The sequence below is a fragment of the Callospermophilus lateralis genome, chromosome 8, assembly GCF_048772815.1.
Source record: "Callospermophilus lateralis isolate mCalLat2 chromosome 8, mCalLat2.hap1, whole genome shotgun sequence".
NCBI lineage: Eukaryota > Metazoa > Chordata > Mammalia > Rodentia > Sciuridae > Callospermophilus > Callospermophilus lateralis.
Window position 1 is genome coordinate 26300660 of NC_135312.1, and position 22132 is coordinate 26322791.

General features: G+C 33.6%; 1 long non-coding RNA gene across 1 annotated transcript in view; it reads left to right on the plus strand.

Moving 5' to 3' along the window:
• LOC143406078 (uncharacterized) overlaps positions 1 to 21688 on the plus strand; it is an 84004-nt gene extending 62316 nt beyond the window's left edge. Inside the window, exons 3-5 of the long non-coding RNA XR_013092166.2 lie at positions 18822 to 19107; positions 20101 to 20301; positions 21155 to 21688. This is a non-coding gene — a long non-coding RNA (uncharacterized LOC143406078). The remainder of the gene's footprint in view (positions 1 to 18821; positions 19108 to 20100; positions 20302 to 21154) is intronic.
• Positions 21689 to 22132: the final 444 nt, after the last annotated feature.

Genomic DNA, 22132 nt, shown 5'->3' on the forward strand with positions numbered 1-22132 from the left:
GCCATATGTGCATATAAATTTATAGTTTTTATAAGTGATTCAACTAAAAAGCCTTATTAATACTGTTTTATTTCTCTGGTAGGAAGTTTATAGTTCAGAGAGGGAAAGAGACAAGAAAGACAATATGTTAGAGTCCTATGTATCAGGATATTTAATGTGATATATTTATGCTACCTTAATATTCTAGCAGAGGCCTCAGGTACTGAAATTAACCCAACAAATTCCAGCTTCCCCACATTCTGAAGTATAGTGCTATATTACCTATGCATGGCACATTAGAATGTAGTACTGATTGTTTCAGCATTAACAATCATCCACCTGTAATAATTTATAAAGTCAAGGAGAAACTTTATTTTGAAGAAATATGTCAGTGCTTTTTGCACTACCAATTAATTTTAAATTGAAGGACAAAACAAGAATTTCAAGGTGAGCACTCAAAGAGATTAGTATATGTCCTATTGATTTTGGGAATTAAAAGAAACTTTTATGGGAGACAGTGGCTGGATGACTTAGATATGAATAGCAGTAGATGTGGTTCAATGTTTCCAACTACAGTGACAGTTTCAAAAAGCTGTAGTATATGTTTCAAAACTGGGTCATGTAGGAAGAACCTGGCTGGAGTTTTCTACCTTTCTTTTCTATCTCTGTTTCTCTTCCTCCTTCTCCTCCTCCACCTCCTTCTTAGATTTATGAGTTTTTTTTGTGCTAGGACTAAGTCTACTGAGCTATACTGCTACAACCCTAGCGTTTTATTTTCTAGTTTGAGCCAGGGTCTCCTAAAATGCTTACGCTGGCCTCCAAACTGAAACTCTCCCCTCCCCAGCCTCCCAAGAAGCTGGGATAACAGGTAGGTGCCACTGTCCACAACTGGAGTTTTCTTTTTAAAAGAATCTACCAAAGCATCCTCACAGGAATTGCAAATTTATCCTGATTAACTGGGGAAATTAAAAGAAAAACAACAACAAAAAAAAAACAGGACCTGCTTAAGGCTTAAACTTGCTTGAGGCTTAAAAGGATAGGTAAAAGTGATATCACTTTAATTATAAGAATCACATTCATAGTTTTTCACCAAGAGATGTATATCTCCCACCCACACATGAAGGTGCACATACAGACAGGGAGCCAATGATTACATTGCACATGTATCCTGAAGATTTGCTCAAAATTAAAACACAATGCTGCTGGGAGCCATCAGCCAAGTAGGTATGACAAATTCCTTGCCAGCTTACTCCCATGCTGTCTAGTGGAAGGACTTCTGAAAGGTGACCTTGCTCAAGGACCAGGGCAGGATCCGTGTTTAGGGTGTTCCCCCTTTAGAATAGGGCAGTTTAGCATAATAGGAGAGTAGGGTGTTTCCCCTTTAGAATAGGGCGGTTTAGTATAATAGGAGATTAGGGTGTTCCTCTTTTGGAATAGGGCGTATCCTGCTGCTGAGTTCCTCTTGAGTGCTTAGGGTCAGACAGTATATTTTGGGAGACAGAAGCCCATGCTTAGTGGATTTGAGAGAGAGTGGATCAGGGCAGAGTGTGGATTTGGGAAGAGAACGTGGATTCCCCCAGAACGTTTTTGTAGACGGCCGGTGTGAGTTCGGGAATAAAGAATTGCTGTTTGAATCTACAAGCTGTGTGGAGACTCGTGATTTGTGCCCAGCAAAAGACTGCGGCACAATGCATTCAGTTTTCCTTCTTTTCTGTGTCTTTGTGCCTCCAAATTTGAGGTGTCTATAAATTGTATAGTGAATGGCAGTGAAGGAGTAAAATGGTAAAATCAGGAAAGAAAAATTCCCAGTGCAAGCTTCACAGTCTATAGTAGATTTTAATTGATGGAGGAAAGACAATTTCCTTTGGATTAAATTGTAAAGACTTTATTATTACCATAACATGAGTCAAGCTTTAATTAATGAAAATAAGTTTGTATATTTAGGATATACCACCTGTTGGCAGGGAAAGAATAGGCCAAAGAAAATTTGAAAGGGACTGATAAAAAATGTTAATTCTATCCAATTTAGCAATACCTCTTACATTAGTTTCACATAGCTGCCATAACAAATTTCAACAAACTTGGTAGTTTAAAACAACATTTATTGAATCTCTAACTGTATGGATGCCCAAATTCAAAAATCAAAAGATGAGGGTGATTAATTCTTCTTGTAGGCTCAGTACAGGAAAGCACTCCAACCCTCATAACTGTTGACAATAATCCTTGGTTTATAAAAACATGTCCCCAGTCCCTACCTCCATCAACACATCATGTTCTCTGTCTGTTTAGGTCCAAATTTTCTGTCTTCTTGTAAGAACACTAGTCTCTGGATTAGAGTTCTTTGTAATTCAGTGTGACTTCATTTTATCTTGATTACATATACGAATACCTTATTTTCAAATAAGGTCACATTCACAGGTTCCAGGAGAACATGATTTTGGGGGAAAAACTATTAAGCCCAGTAGATGTCAAATATTTAGATATAAAATAAATGTTAATTAACATCTTGAAATAGATGCATTATGATTTCATGAATTTTAATTTTATATTTATTCTGAAATTTGTAAAATTATCTACATATTATATCAAATTACCAATAATAGTATTATCTCAAGTTTCATAGCATATAATATCTCCTGTATTTTATTTTTACCCATTACTGACAAAGTGAACATTATCTTACAACAGGATGCATTATAATTCATATTACACATAAAGAACACAATTTTTCATATCTCTGGTTGTACACAAAGTAGAGTCACATCCTTTGTGTCTTCATACATGTACTTAGGGTAATGATGACCATTGCATTCCACCTTCTTTTGTACCCCTATGCCCTTTCCCTTCCTATCCCTCCCCTTTTCCCCTTTGCCCTATCTAGAGATTGTTTAATACCCCATTCCCCCCACCCCGTGAACATAACTTAATATATCTTAATGACTTCTTCAAAACAATAATGTAGGAAAAAGTAGAAGAGTATAATTATGTTATAATTATAAAATTATAAATTTTTTCACCTATTCAGCAGCAGCAGTACAGAGCAAAATCTCAGATAGTCCATCAGTTCTCAGCAACAGAGTTAAAATTTTAAACAGCAAAATTCGATGTCTCAAACAATGCATCATCCCTGAGCTACAATTCTCCATCAAGTAATTAGTAATTCCTATTATATAGTAATTCTTATCAACGTTTTTCTAAGGGAGAAAAAAAAGAGCTTACAGTAAATTGAATTTTTGAAATATCTGTTTTAGTTCAATATATTTCAACATCAGCAGCTTGGTCTCAGCACATATCATTAGCTGCCATCTCAATAGATACAGTTAATTATCACTATTTCTTCCAGATGATGAATACTAAATAGAATATTTGCTTTATTATAAGGTTGAAAATTGTACTTTTGATATGAAAAAGATATCACTGAAATTACAATGAATTGGCATCTTCATGGCTTTGCTAATGCCTGCCTGAAACATGCTCAGTATTTTTATTATCTAGAGACTTTTTTTTTCCTCACTAATTGTGGCCATACTGCTAATTATTTCAAGAGTCATTAGTGGTCATTGATGCTATCATATAAACAAGACTTAACTTTCAAATGTAGCTTCTTGTGACCTACTGAGATGTAACACTTTAATGGATGTTTATTGAAGGTTACCTTTGTTCTTTGTTAAATGCATCACAGTAAAGATGTTTTCAACTTGATTATGTATTCGTGTTAAAATAGGGAGGTGTAGTCACTTGGGCTGATGGGAAGAACTCTATTTAATAGGACCTTAGACAAAGTAAAGGACAGAATCATTCCTTCTTTAAAATAGAGATGGCTTAGTAAATGGGAATTGCAGTATTACTTCTATGCACAATCTGATTATCAATGAAAGTACACTGAATGAAATTTCAGAGGGCATTTCTTTCTATCACAGGAGTTTATTATATATATATTATATATATATAGTCCTTGTCAATTTCTATTCAAGGATATATAAAGGGAATGCATTTCCACATGACAGCTTGTGTATTCAGCAAAAAGCTAGATGTAGCCTTTCTCTAATGTCCTATAATCCATGTACTGAAGTAGAAATAAGAAAGAAATATGCATTAATTTGACAACTTAGGGAAATAAGAATAAAAGAATATTTTATTATAATTCAAACTAGAAAATCTTGGCAAACATTGTTAGCATTTTTTATTTATAAAATTTATTCCAAACTGCCTTGTTCCAATACTGATTGACCAAAATATTTTTTAAAAAAGAAAAAAGGTATAAAAAATACATATAGCAAAGACAGAACCTGAGAACATATGTCGTATGATCTAATTTAGATAGAGATAAGTTTAGGGCAATTATACACATTATTTTATTGCTTAAAATTATCTTGCATTCACTCCACCCTAATAGAATCAGAATATGTAAGAAACTTAACATTTTTAGCAACCTAGTTGTATTCCTTCTTTGTAGAAGAAAATGTTTCTCTATTTAAATTTTGAATAATTTTGTATAAGATGTTATTGCAACTTTCATTCAGCATTTTCTAACATTTAGAAATATAATATATCATAAATGATGATAAAGTAGATCATTTAGACTATTAAATGATAAAATGAAATACAATGCCTTACGCTCAACTATTGTTGTGGAGGTTTCATAGTAACTTCACTGAAATTACTCCACTTGGTCCTCAAAGAAACTTCTCTAGGCAAGCAGCAATGTTTTCAGTATGGATGCAAGAGACAAGACTGCTTTCATGAGGTTAAATAACTTGAGATCACAGACCAGTAAAATGTCAAGTATACTTGCAAGTCTTCTGAACACTACTTCTACTGTATCAAGTTGTCTGTTCTTAAGTGGAGAATACTGTATTTGATAGACAGTTGTTAGGGATAATGGAGCATTGAGTTATGAAGAAATTAGTAATCTATGTTGAATGATAATGACAAATAAAAGTTTAGGGAAGAGAGATTGATTGTCAATGTGAAAGGAAGTGGGTGGGGCGGCACATGGAAGAGTAAGAAAGCGGTTGTTCAGAGGGACTCACAAGTTTTCTAGAAAACAGAAGACCTGAAATGGTTGCTTCACATTCTTCTCACCTATTCCATCTTTGCCATCTTCAGTCTGATGATGCAGAGAATAGACAGTTTTACCAGAGCCCAATGTGCCCTGAAGTCATTGAAGAGAGTCCAGTTGGAACAAGCTGCAGTTTTGGAAGGATGCAGTATTTTTCATAATATCAGAAGTGATGTAGGAAAGAGGAGGCAAAATCATCTCTACTTCTCTTTTCTTCTGTCGTCCAAGGGCTGGATTCATTTGGGTGAGCCTTTTGGGTTACCGGGCATGGTGCATAGTGGGTAGACCGTGGTTAGTCTTGTCAGTTTCTTAAAGTAACTTTGATTTTCTTGTGCTATAGTTTCCACACCTCTCTCTTTCTCTTTGGAGCTTGAATACTAATTACAATCATCTTAATCTCATTCCAATCTCATGTTTAAGGTCAGTTAATGTAAGCAAACTTCTGAATTTCATATTAAGCAACTCCTAACAGAAGACAACCCATGAGAATTAACTCTCTAGGGCATATAGGCAACAGAAAAGAGAAACTTTTAGAGTGAACACATCCCTTTGGTAGAGTGTATTGGAGGAAGAGGAAGGAATATTAGAGAAGAATACCTTTCTGATGTTCTTTGACAATGTACTGCTTCTCTTTAAAGGAGATAGTCCGTGACTAAGTATAGAATCAGCATTGCCATTCAGATCTCTCTCCTTTCTGAATGCTCTGGTATTACATCCACTCTGAATATTTAAAAGCTCTGGTTCACCCTGCTGAGATGGCTTTGGCTTTCACAAGGAGGTTTTGATTGTGAGGGGAGGCAAAAAGACCTAACTGCCATGCCATTATTTAGTATTTTTATTGTTCACAGACATTTCTTACTTTTATAGTCTCCCTACTGATTTTCATGATTAATAGATGTGTCTCTCTCTCTCTCTCTGGCAACTTTTGAATAAGTAGTAGCCTGAATGGTTATAACTATGGGTTGCTCTTCCAACCTACCTTATCTGCCTGGAAGGCTAGTACATATAAAACAGTATAAGGCATGTGGGATGTTCTTGTAATTACAGAGCAAAATAGGATACTAATTTTTAAAAATTATTATTTGACCTGAAGTTGGAAAGTAGATTTGAAACACATAAGTGGTAAACAAAACCATGACTGTCCTCTATCGTAATATGCTACTGGCAAACAAACATTTTTAGCTAATGGAAAAAGAAAGCAATGCTCTGTTCAAGTTTTCTGTCAAGAAGTCACTTTAACGAGATCATTTCTGCACCTAAGTGCAGGTTAGTTTAGAATAAAGAAGATGTTGCTTAGTGGCTCTAAGAAAAAAAAAATCTTCTTATTTAGCCATTAATGTCTACATTTGTAGTTATTACCTGTTAGATGCTTAGATCTTACAATTTTTAGACTTGAGACAGTAGAAACTGTGTACATATGATACTTGAAAAATAATAGTTACGAACAAAGTATTCAGTGTGAAGATCAAAATACAAATAATACTTGATCTGACATTGAGGCTAACCATAATAATGAGATACAAACTTACAAAGACATAAGCTGAATGATGTGTGAGATACCATAAAAAACACACACACACACACACACACACACACACACAACTCAAAAGGGAGGTAAAGACAAGTTATAATCACAGCTGGCCTACCAGAGTGAAGGAATGTAAGGAAAGGATGTTTTATCATTGAAATTTCATTGAGCTATACTGGGAGATAGAATATGAGCATATATGATAATACGGATTACCATAGTAAAATGGATTATGGACAGAAAGTTGAATTACACACAGGACTTTGAGTGTAAAAATAAGCAAGTAACATAATTTTTAAAATATCTGGGAACTTTTTAATTGGTAGAGACTATCATTAATTTAAATTTATTGGTAATAAGTTATGATTGTCAATACAGAAATTTTGTAGAATTAAGTACTGAAGAATAATAGAAGAGCAGATGAAGGAAGTTGCATAAGAAGTCTGCATGGAATCAGACTGGCATCCAAAGGAAGCTAATTCAGGAGTCACAAAGGAGAAGAATCCAATATGTAATCAAAGTTTTGAAAATTGAAAACACTGCTCCAGAGATAGTCTGTGACTGACTGGTAGAATTTAGTGCCTGGGCTTTGTGCAGCTCAAACTCTGTTTGGAGTGGGAATAGACTTTAGGAGAACCACTCTGTAAGACAGAAGAGAGGATCAACAGCTCCTAAATAGAAAGAAAGAAATGCTAAGAAGGTTACCAAATGCTGAAATGTTTAAGGAAAATTAAAGCCTGGACAGTTTTGGATAGAAAGGTTAAAAAGTATGGTAAGTGGGAGAAGCAATTCTACAGCACCGTAAGTACAGTATCAATGTGGCTCTTCATATGAGCGATGCTTCTAAGAGTTCTGGACAAATTACACCCTGGGACTTTCTTCCACTGTTGGTAGAATGCAAGATGATTCATACAAACTGTTGGGAAAAGTTCTTTCTTAAAAAAAATAAACATAGACATACCACATGACCACAAACCACATTCATTATAGTATACAGTTGGAATCATTCTCTTTCATTTATTATTTTTTTTCTGTGCCTAATTTGTGAATCAAGCTCCATTTTTATTTGCATATATGCATTTGTATATAGGAAAAAACAGTACATATAAGGTTAGGTAGGCAATGATGTCTGGTATCCACTAGGGATTTGGGAGTAAGAGAGTACCTGCTGTATACAGTGAAAAAAAAAAAAAAACAGTTAATTTTGTGGGATATGTGTGAGGAGGGGATTAACAGGGGTAGACTTTTGTGGACACTGGATAGATTCTCATGATTACAGTGATGATTTGTCTGTAGTATTCATTCTTCAAAGCATATAAAATTGTAAACTTTAAATAAGTATTAAACATGAAATTTTTTGCATATTATACCTAAATAATCCCAATTAAGGATGTAATCATGGGGTAATTCTAAAGCTTTTAGAGATGGTATAGCATCCCTTCCTCTGTAGTGAAATGTGGGGTAACGGAAAAATACCAGGTTTACTCCTAAACAATCTCTTATTGAATGTCTAGCCACAGTTGCCTAATGATACTTTCCAACTGAATATTTCACAATCTCTCATTCATTGTTTGTATACTCTTCAGGCATTATCTTATAGACAAATATTTATTTATCTGTGTTATATCTACCTAATACATACTTCATACTCAAATTGTATTGAACATGTTATCATTTCCCCACATTCTTTAGGAATTTTCTCTTCTTAACTTCTTAATCTTTGTTAACCATACCATTCTGTAACTATTTACCATAAAACTACATTTTTCAGCTAATATTAATAAGGTGATATATTGTAATGAAAGGACTAAATATAAAAAGATGATTAAGATTCAACTCCTGCACTCAAGGATATTAAACTCTTCTGGTAGAAGATTAATGTGTAAACAAAATGCACTCATATAATATATTTGTATAATCAGCAATGAGATGGACCAGCCTTATTCTGTCTTCAAGAGTCTAAGAAAGCTTTAAGGGACTATACATTTGAAGCATATTTTGAAGAATGAGTATAAATTTATTTCCTAGACAAAAGAATGAGAACGGCGTTTCAGTAAAGCAACATCGTGAGCAAATATCTGGGCAAAGATTAATACTTCTTGTGTAGTCACAGAGTTGTATTTAAGGAATTTTCAAGTTGTCAGAATGCAATTCAAGTTGTTAGTTCTCAAAAAGTCCTAAAGACAAATAGGAACATCTGAATAGATACCAACAGGGAGGATAGCCCTAAATGTATCATGATGTGAAGAGCCCCAGGGATTAAAGTTCTTTGGGCAGTGACCTCAGTGCCCAAAGTGATGTGGAGCAACATTCACATCACACATGAAGAATCCACCTCAATCTTCTTATCTCCTTAAAACATTTATTTCTTCCAGTAAATCATGTCAAGAGCATGTCTGAAATCTTATGGTAGACAAATTGCATGATGCCACCTAGATTCCCATTCGTACAAGGAATTGCTGCCTAAGGCAGTAAAATAGAAGATTATCTGTAATTGTCAACTTCTTCTGGATCTACATTTCTTGCAGAGAGTAGTACATTCATGGTTCTTCTTGAGAGATCCAGTGTTCTTTCAATCAACTGATTGAGAAGGATTTATTCAGCCATGGTTATTTTGGCTCAATTAAGGAAAACTCAGAACAGGAACCCTTTTTCTGAGCTTTTCACCATTAATGCAACTGAAGATTTGTCTGGACAAAGATGTAGTTCAGCTCTTCCCTTTAGACAATCCTCTTCTTGCTCTTTTCCTTCATAGAGATTGATCATAAAGAACATATTATATCCCAAACTCGATTTCAACTTCCTCTTCAAAAGAACCCACTTTATGACACATCTAAACCCCTTAAAGTATTTGACATCTAAACCCCTTAAAGTATTCTCTAGGCTATATTTCAGTCAGCCAACCAAATAAATAACGAAGTCTTTCAGAGTTGCTTGGGATAATATATTCAGGCAATAAACTCTTAAATGACTTTTTATCAACGTATTATTCCAATCCATTGCTACATTTTGGATTTATTTATTTAATTCTTTGGATCCATTCTAATGTACGTTTTTCCTGGTGTTTTTGCTTGGGTAAATTAGTAAATCTTGCCAATATTTTTAAAGTACAAACTATTCTTCTGAGTGTAATTTTGCTCTCTTATCTCCAAAGCATGCTAAACTGTGAGCAATTAAACTGTTGAGCAATTAGATGTGATGGGGTTTGGTCTTGAGGAGGAGTGGCATTCCCTTACAAGATAACAATCCAGAGTAAAGTTGTCAATTGAGGGAGAGTGAGTTTCATCACATCCAGATGGGGTTGCTGCCTCCTGCAGTATATGAATCTCAGAGATTATAATACTCAAGGACTTTAATTTCATCAAGCATCAGAATCCATCCGTTCTCATTCTTCTCCCTTATTTCCATATTAAATGAGAAGGAAAGTGGGAATTCGATGTGCATGTTTCATTTTCAACTAACATAATTAAATTTTCTGTAGAATTTTTTTTTTAAAGAGAGAGAGAGAGAGAGAGAGAGAGAGAGAGAGAGAGAGAGAGAATTTTATTATTTATTTTTTAGTTTTCGGCGGATACAACATCTTTGTTTGTATGTGGTGCTGAGGATCGAACCCGGGCCGCACGCACGCCAGGCGAGCGCGCTACCACTTGAGCCACATCCCCAGCCCCTGTAGAATTTTTATAGCTATCTACTCAGTCATTATAAGATAAAAGATTATTTTAGGAACACAAAAGTGATCTTGGGTTCTCTGACTGGGAAAAAAAAAATTGAAGCCCACAGCTTATCATTTCTTCCTCTAAGCATGTTCAAATAACTGGAAGTCATTACACTACCCTCAGTCTTTCATATCATTAATAATAAAATAATGATCATTTGCTGCATGGTTACAAAGAGATTGTTTGCCTTACAGAATTGACAAGTGTTAATTTAGGAATTTTGATATTGCTGCCTGCTAGAGATTGATTTCTAATGAAGGTCTTCATTATCAAAAATGATTCCTAAATCCTCTATTCAAGGATATGATTCTTGGCACTACTCATGGTACCATTGTTAGCAGTTAGTGTTATGACAAGGAAGTGGAAACGAGGGTTGGTATCATACCAGAGATGGATAAATACAGGATTTCTTTGCCAAGCTTTTTAAAAGCAACCCTTCCATGTACTGGGGAACTCAAAGGAAGATATGCTATCATAAAACCAAGATGCTTAGGGTAGATGGCTAAACAGATGTCACTAAACATCTGAAGGTCTAGAAAGGGGTGCTCTGAGGCTTTTGCTTTGAGTGTGTGTATATGGTGAAGGGGAGGGAGGCTGTCACTCTGCAATTGGTGCTGGTATCTCTGAAATGGTGCAGATGGCAGGTGTTATGAGTGCTGGCAGACTAGGGAGGCTGGACGCTAACATACTGTTAGGGAAATGCAGATTCTGAAAATTGGAAGAGTCTCTTCTTCCTTCCCCCCTATTTGTTATCAGCCACAATGGCCTTTCATTAATACGAATTAAGGGGTTGGGGAACTTCTGGTAAGAGATTTTGGAAAATGAGATTCAGGGTATAATGTTTCCAGTCCAGGATAACAAAGCAGCAAATAGAGAAATATGAGCTTGGAGTTGAGAGACAATTGGTAAATATTTTGCCCAGACATGTTTAGAAGGTGAAGTTAATTAAAAAAAATTGTAATAAAATGAAAACAGAATTACAAACAGAGAGAGAGAGAGAGAGAGAGAGAGAGAGAGAGAGCGCATGCCAGAGAGATATTTAAGACTATGCTAGTCAAAGGAATATAATGATTAAAAATGGTTGAGAGAAAATAAAGTTTGGGGAGAATATGATGAGAAATAACCAAATTGGGTCTTAGAGGTTTCTAATTATATGGTTTCTTTTTTTAATTTGTATAAAACATAATGAGTGGCAATGAAAGATAATTTAGTGAAAGCATAATTTATTGCCATTACGGGTTCAAATGATATTTATTTGTTTGTTATAAAGGTAATTTTATTCATCTTCCTTTTCTGAGATCTGAATTTTGGGCTACAATTAAAATATATTTTCTACTTGCAAAGTATAAAGTAATTTTGTATAGCTTTCCTCAATTACTTTTTCCTGTAATTTTATTCACATAAATATTTGGTCAATTTTGACTATCATGGTATGTGGCATAAAACACAGACTTTGGGAAACAATTAAATGATGATTTTGATTATGGTGCATCTAGACTCTGGGAACAGCGCTATGTGATTGTGTTTATGAAATAACTATCAGTTTGTTGTCCTAATGCATTCAGTTAGTAGGTTTTACTTTGATGGAGGGGGATATATGCCATGTATAAATAGAATTGTCATTTATAATCATGGCCTTTACAGCTGGTCCATGATTAATACTTTATGTAACAAAAACCCAGAACCCTAGATCAGGAACTGGATTCAAACATGCAGAGATTTAGCCTGAGCTCACTTTAGACAATTTTTCTTGTTCTAACCTTAAAATTGGCAGTCACATCCTATAAAGCAGAAAATAGATTCTCATCATGCTTTACATTATGCATTTAATAAACATTTGTTAGCAAAATTTTTCCTAATTAATTTTATTTTACCCCCTAGGGAAACATTGCTTTAAAAACATTTATTGTAAGATTAATTGAATTTTATAAATTTGATTAATGCACTAACTTTGGAGCTTTTAAAATATGTCATTAAAACAAATTTTACTTGAGTTTCAATAATTCTATGACTGTTCTTTTTGAGCCACTGTTACTTGCTTTGGGTTATAAAACTCAGTAGGAAGAAAATTCACATTACATAGAATTGGGCAGCATTGGGTCTTTTAGCCTGGAAATGAATAACATGCCAGAGTAGAGATGACAGTGATTTAAGACTGTGAGAACAGGTCTTTATTTACTTGCTATTGAAATCAGACACAGTCTCTGGTCTGGATGCAGTAAATATTTTGTAATTTTATTGGAAACTATAACATCCTTGCACTCACAAAAGCCACTTTTCTATATAGTATTACATGACATCTTCACAGTAATGATAAATTAGATTCAACCTCTAAAATATCCAAACCTAACCATTTATAAGGAAAATGGATACTGAAGCAATCTTCCTGCTGATAGCAGTAATCTTCACAATTCTGGTCTGTTGCCAGATTAATTCTCTTTGGAATATATTAACTTTGTTTGTAGGAAGAGGGAAAATAACTCAGTAGTATTTATTGGATACCTTCTAGGTTTCAAACACTATATCATATTGTGCTTTGCACTTTAATTTTACTATCTGGTATAAGTCCCACAGGAACCCATAAGGTCGATGGTCTTTTCCCTACATTGCTCCTGCAGATTCAGATACAGAAAAGGCTATTTTCCAAGTTTAGAAAACTAATATGTGGCTTTCAACTAAGATCACATTACTCTCTTGCCAGCAAGAACAATTTAAGAACACAAAATGTCTATATGTGTATATATTATGTAATATGCATATACTCACACATACATATTCTATATATATATATATACATACAGACACCCACATTCAGTTGAGATTATATGCCTGAATATCATGTATCTTCAAAGTAAATCAAGTACTCATGCATTTCCAAATATTAAAAAATTAATGCACATAATATAGTTGGTAAACAATATAGACAGAAGAGGGGAACTTAAATTTTTATGGATCTTTCAAATCTGTCACATGTTCAAATACTAGAAATACTCTTCTTAATTAAGCAATTCTTTGTGTTACTTTCCTGTGAAGACTGCAACAAATTAGCACAAACTTGGTGACTTGAAACAATAGAAAATTGTTCTTTCACAGTTCTAGAATTTGGGAGTCAAAAATCTAAATCCCTGAATTGAAAGAAGGAGTCCAGCAGACCGCACTAACTTTGGAGATTCCAGAAGAGACTGCCCTTGTTGCTTCTAGACTCTTTAGCTGATGAGACTCCTTGGCTTGTGGTCACATCACTCTAAGGTCTCCTCCTCTTGTGTGTTTTGGTGCCTGAACTCTCCCTGCTTCCTTTTTCTGAGAATAAATGTGATGATGATGCCATTTTGGGGTCATTCAGATAAACCAGGATAATTTCTCCACCTGAAGATCTTACTTTAATCACATCTTCAAAGATTTTTTTCCAAAGAAAACGTTTACATGTTCCAAGGATTAGGATGTGATATATTAGGGAGCCATTATCAGCCTACTAAGGACAAGAGATTTCTAATAGCCTTTCTTTATTTCTATGATGCTGCCTTTGGTCAGAAAAACAGTTATCCTCTAAATTTGCACTACAAGTTTTACTCAGTGAAGGTATCCACACATTTAGTTCTCTTTTTATTTCATGATTTTGTACAATGTGCCCTTCATTAGGAAATACCCAAATAGAAAATTGTTATTAAGTGTCAAGCACTGACTTGGATGGCAGATCTAAATATCAGTGGCAAAATGAAATTGTGCCAGTTTCACCTAAAATAAACAAGCAGAATCTTTAAAGCTGCTCCACAAAATTTCATTCAATCTCTATAAATCCTTCATTTATCCCGACAAAATAAAGAAACTGTCCACACTCTTTTCAAGCCCTAGAGCAGGCTGTTATATATTTATAATTTATATCTCCACCAAAATGCTCAGAGCATTTTCCTTGCCCTATGACAGTTTTATCTGTTTTACTGACAGCTCCTCATGTAATATGTGGTACTAATCCACGTTTGAAATGTGAGAGAAATTACTCCTATCACATTGTTGGCCACTGAAATTTTCTGAAAATCTTAAAGAATTTCATATAGAAAGTGCACTGGAAAAAAGTACAGAGGGACAGCCATAACCAAGGAAGACAATAGGGATGTAAGAAACGTATAACTGAATATCTTGAAGAAAATAAATAATATAAAAGAACAGAGAGAAAATGAGAAAATAAAATTTAAGAAAAAATGACAAGGATGAAGGGAATTTGACTCTACAAATTTAAAGACTACAAGACTTTTATGAATAGTTGACACAAAAATCATAAAATATGTTAAGTGGATATTCTATTAAAGGTATTACATTACAAATAGAAAGAAGAATCCTTATTTATTAATGACATGAAAATATCAAGCTATATTTAAAAGAAAAAAATTAGTCTGCTTTCCCATAGTTACTTTTTATTAGTGGAGAGGTGCATGCAACATTTTCATAAAAATCAAACATGACTACAAAATTATTTGTCTGGACAAGTTAAAATTTAAGATAGTTTTGAACATCAAAGTCATTTTTACTATGAAATAATTCCCTCAACATTTATAATTTATATGAGTTCTGTAAAAGATATTATCAGAAGATAAGTTTCTGGTAAGACATTAATGAAGAAAACATTGCAAAGATTTTCCACTGAGCAACAAATCTATTTATTTGCACTTTTTAAGGTAAAAAATTGTGCACATGGAGAAAGATGTAATATGAAATATGATAACGTGTAAGTACTATATTGCAAAGAAACCTGAAGAGAAGGGGCAAGAAGTTTAGGAGGGAAAAATAATTTAAAATAAAAATTATTTAACAATAATAAATTAAATAAGAGAAGTCTAAGTAACTTAAAGCTGCAAAAATAATCAGTACAATAACTGAGGGAAACAATGAACACTTACAAAAACTAAGAAATGGAGAAAATAGATTTCTTCATTTTTCACAGTGGGAAGTTAATAGACATAAAGAAAAAAATGATTACGAATATTATATAAAAATGCATTTTAAAGGTTACCAGTCGAACAAAATAATAATGATTTCTTAAAGGAATATATTCCCAAAAGCATTGTAAACATGGACTGAGTTTTAATAAAAGAAAAAAATCATACCAGAATATGTAGTTAATTTCTATTTATGTAAAATAATCATACATGAAGATGATTAGACATGAATGATTAAGTAATCATGCAGTTAAGGTGGGACAAAGATTGCTCTGGAAAAAATATGAAACTTGTTGGCAATAGAAAAAAAATGAGGAAAAAACAGCTTTTATTTCACTTCCTTTTGTATTTTTAACCATGTTTACAATGTATGCATTGATGATTAACATCTAATATATCTATTTTAACATTTAGTAATTAAGCAAAGGAATTGTTTGTGGAATGGTGTGTACTTGGGGAAATAGTTTACATAAATTGTCTTGTTTCGTACAATATTCCACAAACAGCTCTGGATCCTCACTAATATATGGGGAATCTTATAAAATGTGGAAATTTTGTGAATATTTGCTGAAAAAAATCTTAAAATGTCTACTGCATTGAATATTTTGCAGTAATATTACCTAGTATTTTTTTGGTCTTATTAAGAATTATTCTGTTCTCAATAGGTCTGTGTGCTACATTCCTACATTGAGAAAAAATGACAGTAATGATATGAGAGAGAAGGAAGAACTGAGGATCAGGTGACACTACCAGAGAGTAAATGATTGATGGTCCCAGAGACAGCACTGATGGTACAGCTACCATGGCCAAAGGGGACAGTTGAGATTAATGAAATGCATCCATACCTGATGCTATGCCCGCACTCTTGTTCCCTCTCTCTCTCTTTCTCTCTCACTTTCAACTTTTCTGCTGCTCACCTAAGGAAACTCTGGTTGACAAACATAGTTATAAGTGATTGATGACATTTGTGAGCACTTGAAAAAAATATTAAAATGAAAGAAAATGCCAAAGTAATTCATTTATTGAAAGTCAGTATTCTAGTAAAAAATAGTTCAACAGATAATTTTTTTTTTACTGAAGAAACAGGTAGTAGTACTTTAAATTCTAGATCTATATAGATTACAATAACCTCCTTCAAAACAATAATGTAAAGTTTTCATGACTCAATTTTCATTGATATAGCCATCTCTGTGAGAAATTCTCTATATAAAGTATATTCTTGCATGGTAACGTGGTTCAATAAAGAGATCATTGGACTTGGAGAGAAGGAGTCTGCATCTTTGTTCCTGGTTTTATCCTGTAAGAAAAGGATATTGAGCTTAGATTTGATCTTCAAATTCTACCTCCACCATTTATCATTTGATGTTTATGTTAATAACACAGAACCTGCTCTATTTCAAGCTAAAAATAATTTACTACTCGGAATTGGCTGTCGATACCACTACTAGAACTGCTGAGGTAGTATAGAGTAAAGAAACTAATGCTAGATAAGTTCATCATAGATTTAATCATGAGGTAAATATTAATAATAAATACCAAACTCATTCAAGATTAAAAAGAAATCACCTTATTACTTTTAAATTCTCTATTTTTTAACTCATACCGTGGGTTAAATATGGTAAGAGCCCACAAGACAAATATCATGAGAGCCCTAACAAAAGTGAAAGCACCTGACCATGGCTCAGGGGTTTCCCTAGGTTCCCCTTTGTAAATGCTGGGTGTGATTGATATTTAACAGCATTAGTTATACAATAGTTTTCAGCTGCCAGTTACATGGGTTTTTCTGAACTCAGTCAAATCTTTCAAATGCACGAATTTTGGTTTTAGTATCTCCACAAGATGCCTTAACTTATAGGCTATACTCAAAACCCAAGAAATATATAACATTCAAAATGCCCTGAGCCCATGGGTATAGGGTCCTGATGCCAGCAACCTGGTATTTTATTTTGCTCAGTGAGATCAGATTAAAAGCCATTTTAAGAAATAGAAGATAATAGCTTCTCTTCTAATAAAGTTTATTAGTTTATGTGAATACAAAGGGAATACTAATAGATGAAATAAAACATATCTTATCTATACTAAGTATTCACTATTATGTGTCATCATGTGGTGATAAGTGCAAATAAAATAATAGGAAAACACCTTAAGAAAGTAGATTTGTAACATTTGGTTGTATTTAAAAATGATAAATTAGATTTAAATTATCATCTAAAAATGGGCATTCATTTGCACTAATATCCTTTGGAACATCTGTGAGTTATACATGATCTCTAGGTTAACCTGATGATTTATCACACTGATATGTTTCCTCAAAGTACAAGGAATGTATTAATTATCATCAAATTATCATTTTTCTAGGCCATTAGACTAATGTGTACATTGATAATCAATAACTAATTCTTACCAAATAAGTACATGCACATTAAGCTCTATCATCTTTATCTTTTCACAAATGGAAAAATGTAGTTTGTCATCAACAAATATCTTGAAATGCACATTGTGAATTAACTATTATGGTAGATCAAAGATATTCTGAAATGCTACTAGAGGTAGAATGGATATTGGAAAAAACGTGGCTCATCTTCCATTTTACATATATGGTACATGATACTCACAGAATTGGAATTACTGGGTCAAAGGAATGAAGATCTTTACAATGGAAGAATGACGCATGTATCTTGAGATCCAATGTACATTCTTTTAGCACCCAAGTCTAGGAATAAAAAAAAACTTAAATTTCCTTTTGAAGTATGGTTAGAGAATGACCTAAATATAGTAAATAGAGAATATCTTCATATTCCATGTCTTTGTACATGGAAATGTCCTGTTTTAGAAAGCTAAGCATATATTAGAATGATTTCATAAAATTTGAAAGAAATTTCTAAAGACACATGATCTTTATGAATTAATTGAGTTGTCATGAAGCATGTAGATATATATTTATAATATAATTATGGCCAGTGATATGTTATTCTAAATAAATTATATTTTTTATTTAGAACAAACTTGGTTATTCTAGTGCAGGGTAAAAAGTAATTATGACGTGTTTGCCCTAACTAAACATTATTAAAATATTTGTCACATGTAATGGTATATAATTTTAGAAATAGTACAGTAATGTTTATGGCAATTAATTAACTATCATGTCCAAAAACTGTAGGGAATTCCCACCAAGAACATAACTCCATTTTTAGTAAGTATTTAATTATATAAGAGAAAACCATAGCTTTATGTTAATTTATGCATATGATTTAGACTTGTACTGAGAATGAGAATGGATTAGGATATTTTAAAATCTAAGATTTGGGAGGGGCTACTAGTGCTGGGAAGTACTCTATGAAAATCAAAAGAGAAGTTGCTGCATGCAGAGTGTCAGGAATTGTCTAGGAATGGTTATGGAGGAATGTTTATGTTTTACTGGGAAGTAAGTAAAGACACCATATTATGCCAAACTTATCTTACATATACAATGATAATAGAGAGATCATGATGGAGTGATGCACTGAAATTGTACCATCACATAACTCTATCATGTTATTTAGGATGATTAAAATTTGTAACAAGATTTCTCTAATTCTTCTCAAATATTTCTCTTACAATAGTATATTATGTGACAATGTCACGAAATGGAGAAAAAAAGAACCTGGATGAATTTCAGAAAGGTCAAACTTCCCCCTTTATTTTTGTGCTGTTGAGCAGTTACTTTAAAGTACCCACAGACTTTGACACAGTATAAAACATGATTAGATTTCCAGCAGCAGCTCATGTGGCTGAGAATAACACAAGAGGCATAATTGACCTTCAGACTAGAACTGAATGCCAGAATAAATGTTCATCAAAGAAGAAATCCTATAAAGGGAAATCTCCTGGACCAGCAGCCAAAGAAATGTAAGTTTTCAAAATATTCTAGTCTGCTCTCCTTCCAGATATACAACTCAATTTTATTTTGAAGTAAGATATAGCTTTAGGTTTTTTCTGGTTTAATTGTGTTATTCAGCTTTCCATCAGTATATGAATACCTGAGATAATCATTTTTAAGAATAAAAGGTTTATTTTGTTTTGGGGGTTTTGTTTGTGTGTACTGAGAATTGAACTCAGGTGTTCTTTACCACTGAGGTATATCCTCAGTTCCTTTTAATTTTTTTTTTAATTATGTTCGAAGTTAATAAGACCCTTGCTAAGTTGCTGAGATAGGCCTCAGCAATCCTCCAGCATCAGCCTCCCAAGTCCTTGGAACTACAGGAGTACACTACCATCCCCAGGAGAAAAGGTTTATTTTGGCTCACAATTCTAGAGTTTGCAGTTCATCATCAGTCGGACTTCCTGCTTATGATGTATGTGACAGCACATCACAGCAGGAGCACATGGCAAAGTAGAAATGCTCATCTCATGGCCAGGAAGGAATACAGAGAGGAGAAAGGAAGAAACCAAGGTCTCACAATGCCCTTCGCATTCAGACTCCCAATGCCCTGAAGACCTCCCACTCCACCTCTTAAAGATTCTACTCAGTAGCTCCACAAAGTGGACCAAACCTCTACTACATAGACCCTTTGAGGACACTTAAGATCCAAAATATAACCATAATTTTTAAAATTTTATTAACATTTTTGTTGTTAAAAAACAGACGTAAAGGGGCTTGGGTTGTGGCTCAGCAGTAGAGCGCTCACCTAGCAAGTGCGAGGCACTGGGTTCGATCCTCAGCACCACATAAAAATAAATAAATAAGATAAAGGTATTGTGTTCAACTACAACTAAATAAATAAATTAAGAAATAAATAATAAAAAGGTGTAAAATACACAGCTGTTTTGCTTGATATACTATTTTCTCTCTCTTTCTCTCCTCTCCCTGCATGTATTTTTCTCTTTCTTCCTCTGTTGCAGAAGATGAAGTATGGAGTCAGCATATGAAAAATATGGACATACTTATCTTACATGTGCATGTGTACACTCATGTAATTTTTTACTATATGCTGCCACTGTATACCTCTGTCCATCATCATGGTGAGCAGTAGACATGAGCTACTGGTAACCAGAACAGAAATGGAACCACTGAGGTCCTGCAGCTCATCTAAATACTGAAAGGTATATATTGAGAATGACCACCTTTCTGATACCAAACAAACTCACAGGTCTATAGGAATAACTTGAATTGTTGATTATGTTTATTACTGTTGACTATGTTTATTAAATTACTGCAGAACAATCAGGTAATAAGAGAGATGAAATAGGAGAAATAAAATGTCATGAAACATGGACACTTGCAAGTTTGAAATAAGTAATTGTTTCTCATAGGCAGACAAGAAAAATACATCAAACTGAGAGGAGCTTTAAACAAAAAAAAAAGACCACAGGCGTCAAGTCCAGGGGATAGCTATCCCACTTATTTTTAAAAATTCTGACTCATTTGGAATTTTGTAACACTTGGCATCTGCCATAGTTTCAGGCTTACATTACAAATAACCTTTAAGAAATTACCACTTGTTGAGTTTTGGTGTAATATTAAGAAACAATGTCTATGCATTATCTGAAATGTTTATAAAACTATTCAATCACTTTCTGATTCTATAACCATTATAGGCTGGATTTTCTTCATTTGCTTCAATGAAGTTAAAAATCTGCCTTCTATTAAGCCAGACATTAAAAAGACTTTCAAAAATATGAACTAATGTCACTCTTCTAATTTTCTGTTTGCTTTGGAAAATATAGATTTTTTTCACAAAAATAACTTATTTAGAAAAACATAATGAGTTTACTATTAATTTGTAAAAAATCAACAAATATTTGGTAAAACTCAAAATAAATTCTGACTCAATTTAGGTTTCTCAGATTACAAATTCAATTCAGATTTGACTTCCAATAAATTATTTCTATTAGGAAAGATGACTCCAAAAAAGAAAATTAAAATGGTGTGGTTTTGTTTTGTTTTGTTTTTTAGAGAAAACTGATATATTTAAGATACAAGCAATTGAGAAAGGACAGCATGATAGAATCAAGAAAGCAAAGACTTGTTACCAGAGAAGCATGTATAGAAAAAAAATAATGTGGATGTGGGTATTAGCACATGTTACTAACTGAAGCAAACAGACAGAAAACCTACTACGTTTTGAACACAATGAAACCGTGTCTTAGGCTGAAAATTTTATGTGACTCTTCAAGACAAGAATATAGCAGAAATACTACAGATATCAGATGTATGACTGTTGAAAAGTTTCTGTATCCTACACACAGAAAGCTGGCAAAGAATGAGCTGCTAGATTTCCAAGAAGGATATGATTCTCAGTGCCTCTTTTACATGAGATTTAGTGTATAGATGGAAAAAAAGATAATTTCCCTGGGAATGAAATAAATACATATAGAGAAAAATGAACTAAAGTTAACTCTACAGAAGCTATCCAGGTAAATTTCAGAATTGACCTGCAAATCTGTAATTTATTCTTCTTTTGAAAGAAATAAATGAGATTATCTTGTTTCCTGGTTGTATCATACAGCTTAACTCTTTAATTCATAGGAATTATGGATAAAGATGCTGATAGAAATAATACCCTGATTTAGATATCAATAAATACTACTTAATAGGCATGATGGCACATGCCTGTAATCCCAGTAGCTTGAGAACCTGAGACAGGAGGATAGGGAATTCAAAGCCAGCCTCAGCAATGGCCAGGCACTAAGCAACTCAGTGAGCCCCTGCCTATAAATAAAATACAAAATAGGGTTGGGGATGTGGCAAAGGGATTGAGTGCCCATGAGTTCAGTCACCAATATTTAAAAAAAAATAAAATTCTGAATAGCTTGCAGAGACACATAGTAAAACAGTCAAGCAATTAAGGCAATCAGGGCAATGGTTCCAAAATATGTCTTCTCTAAGTAAAATGGAATGTACAGGCTGATCTGTAAAACTGGATTGCCCTGT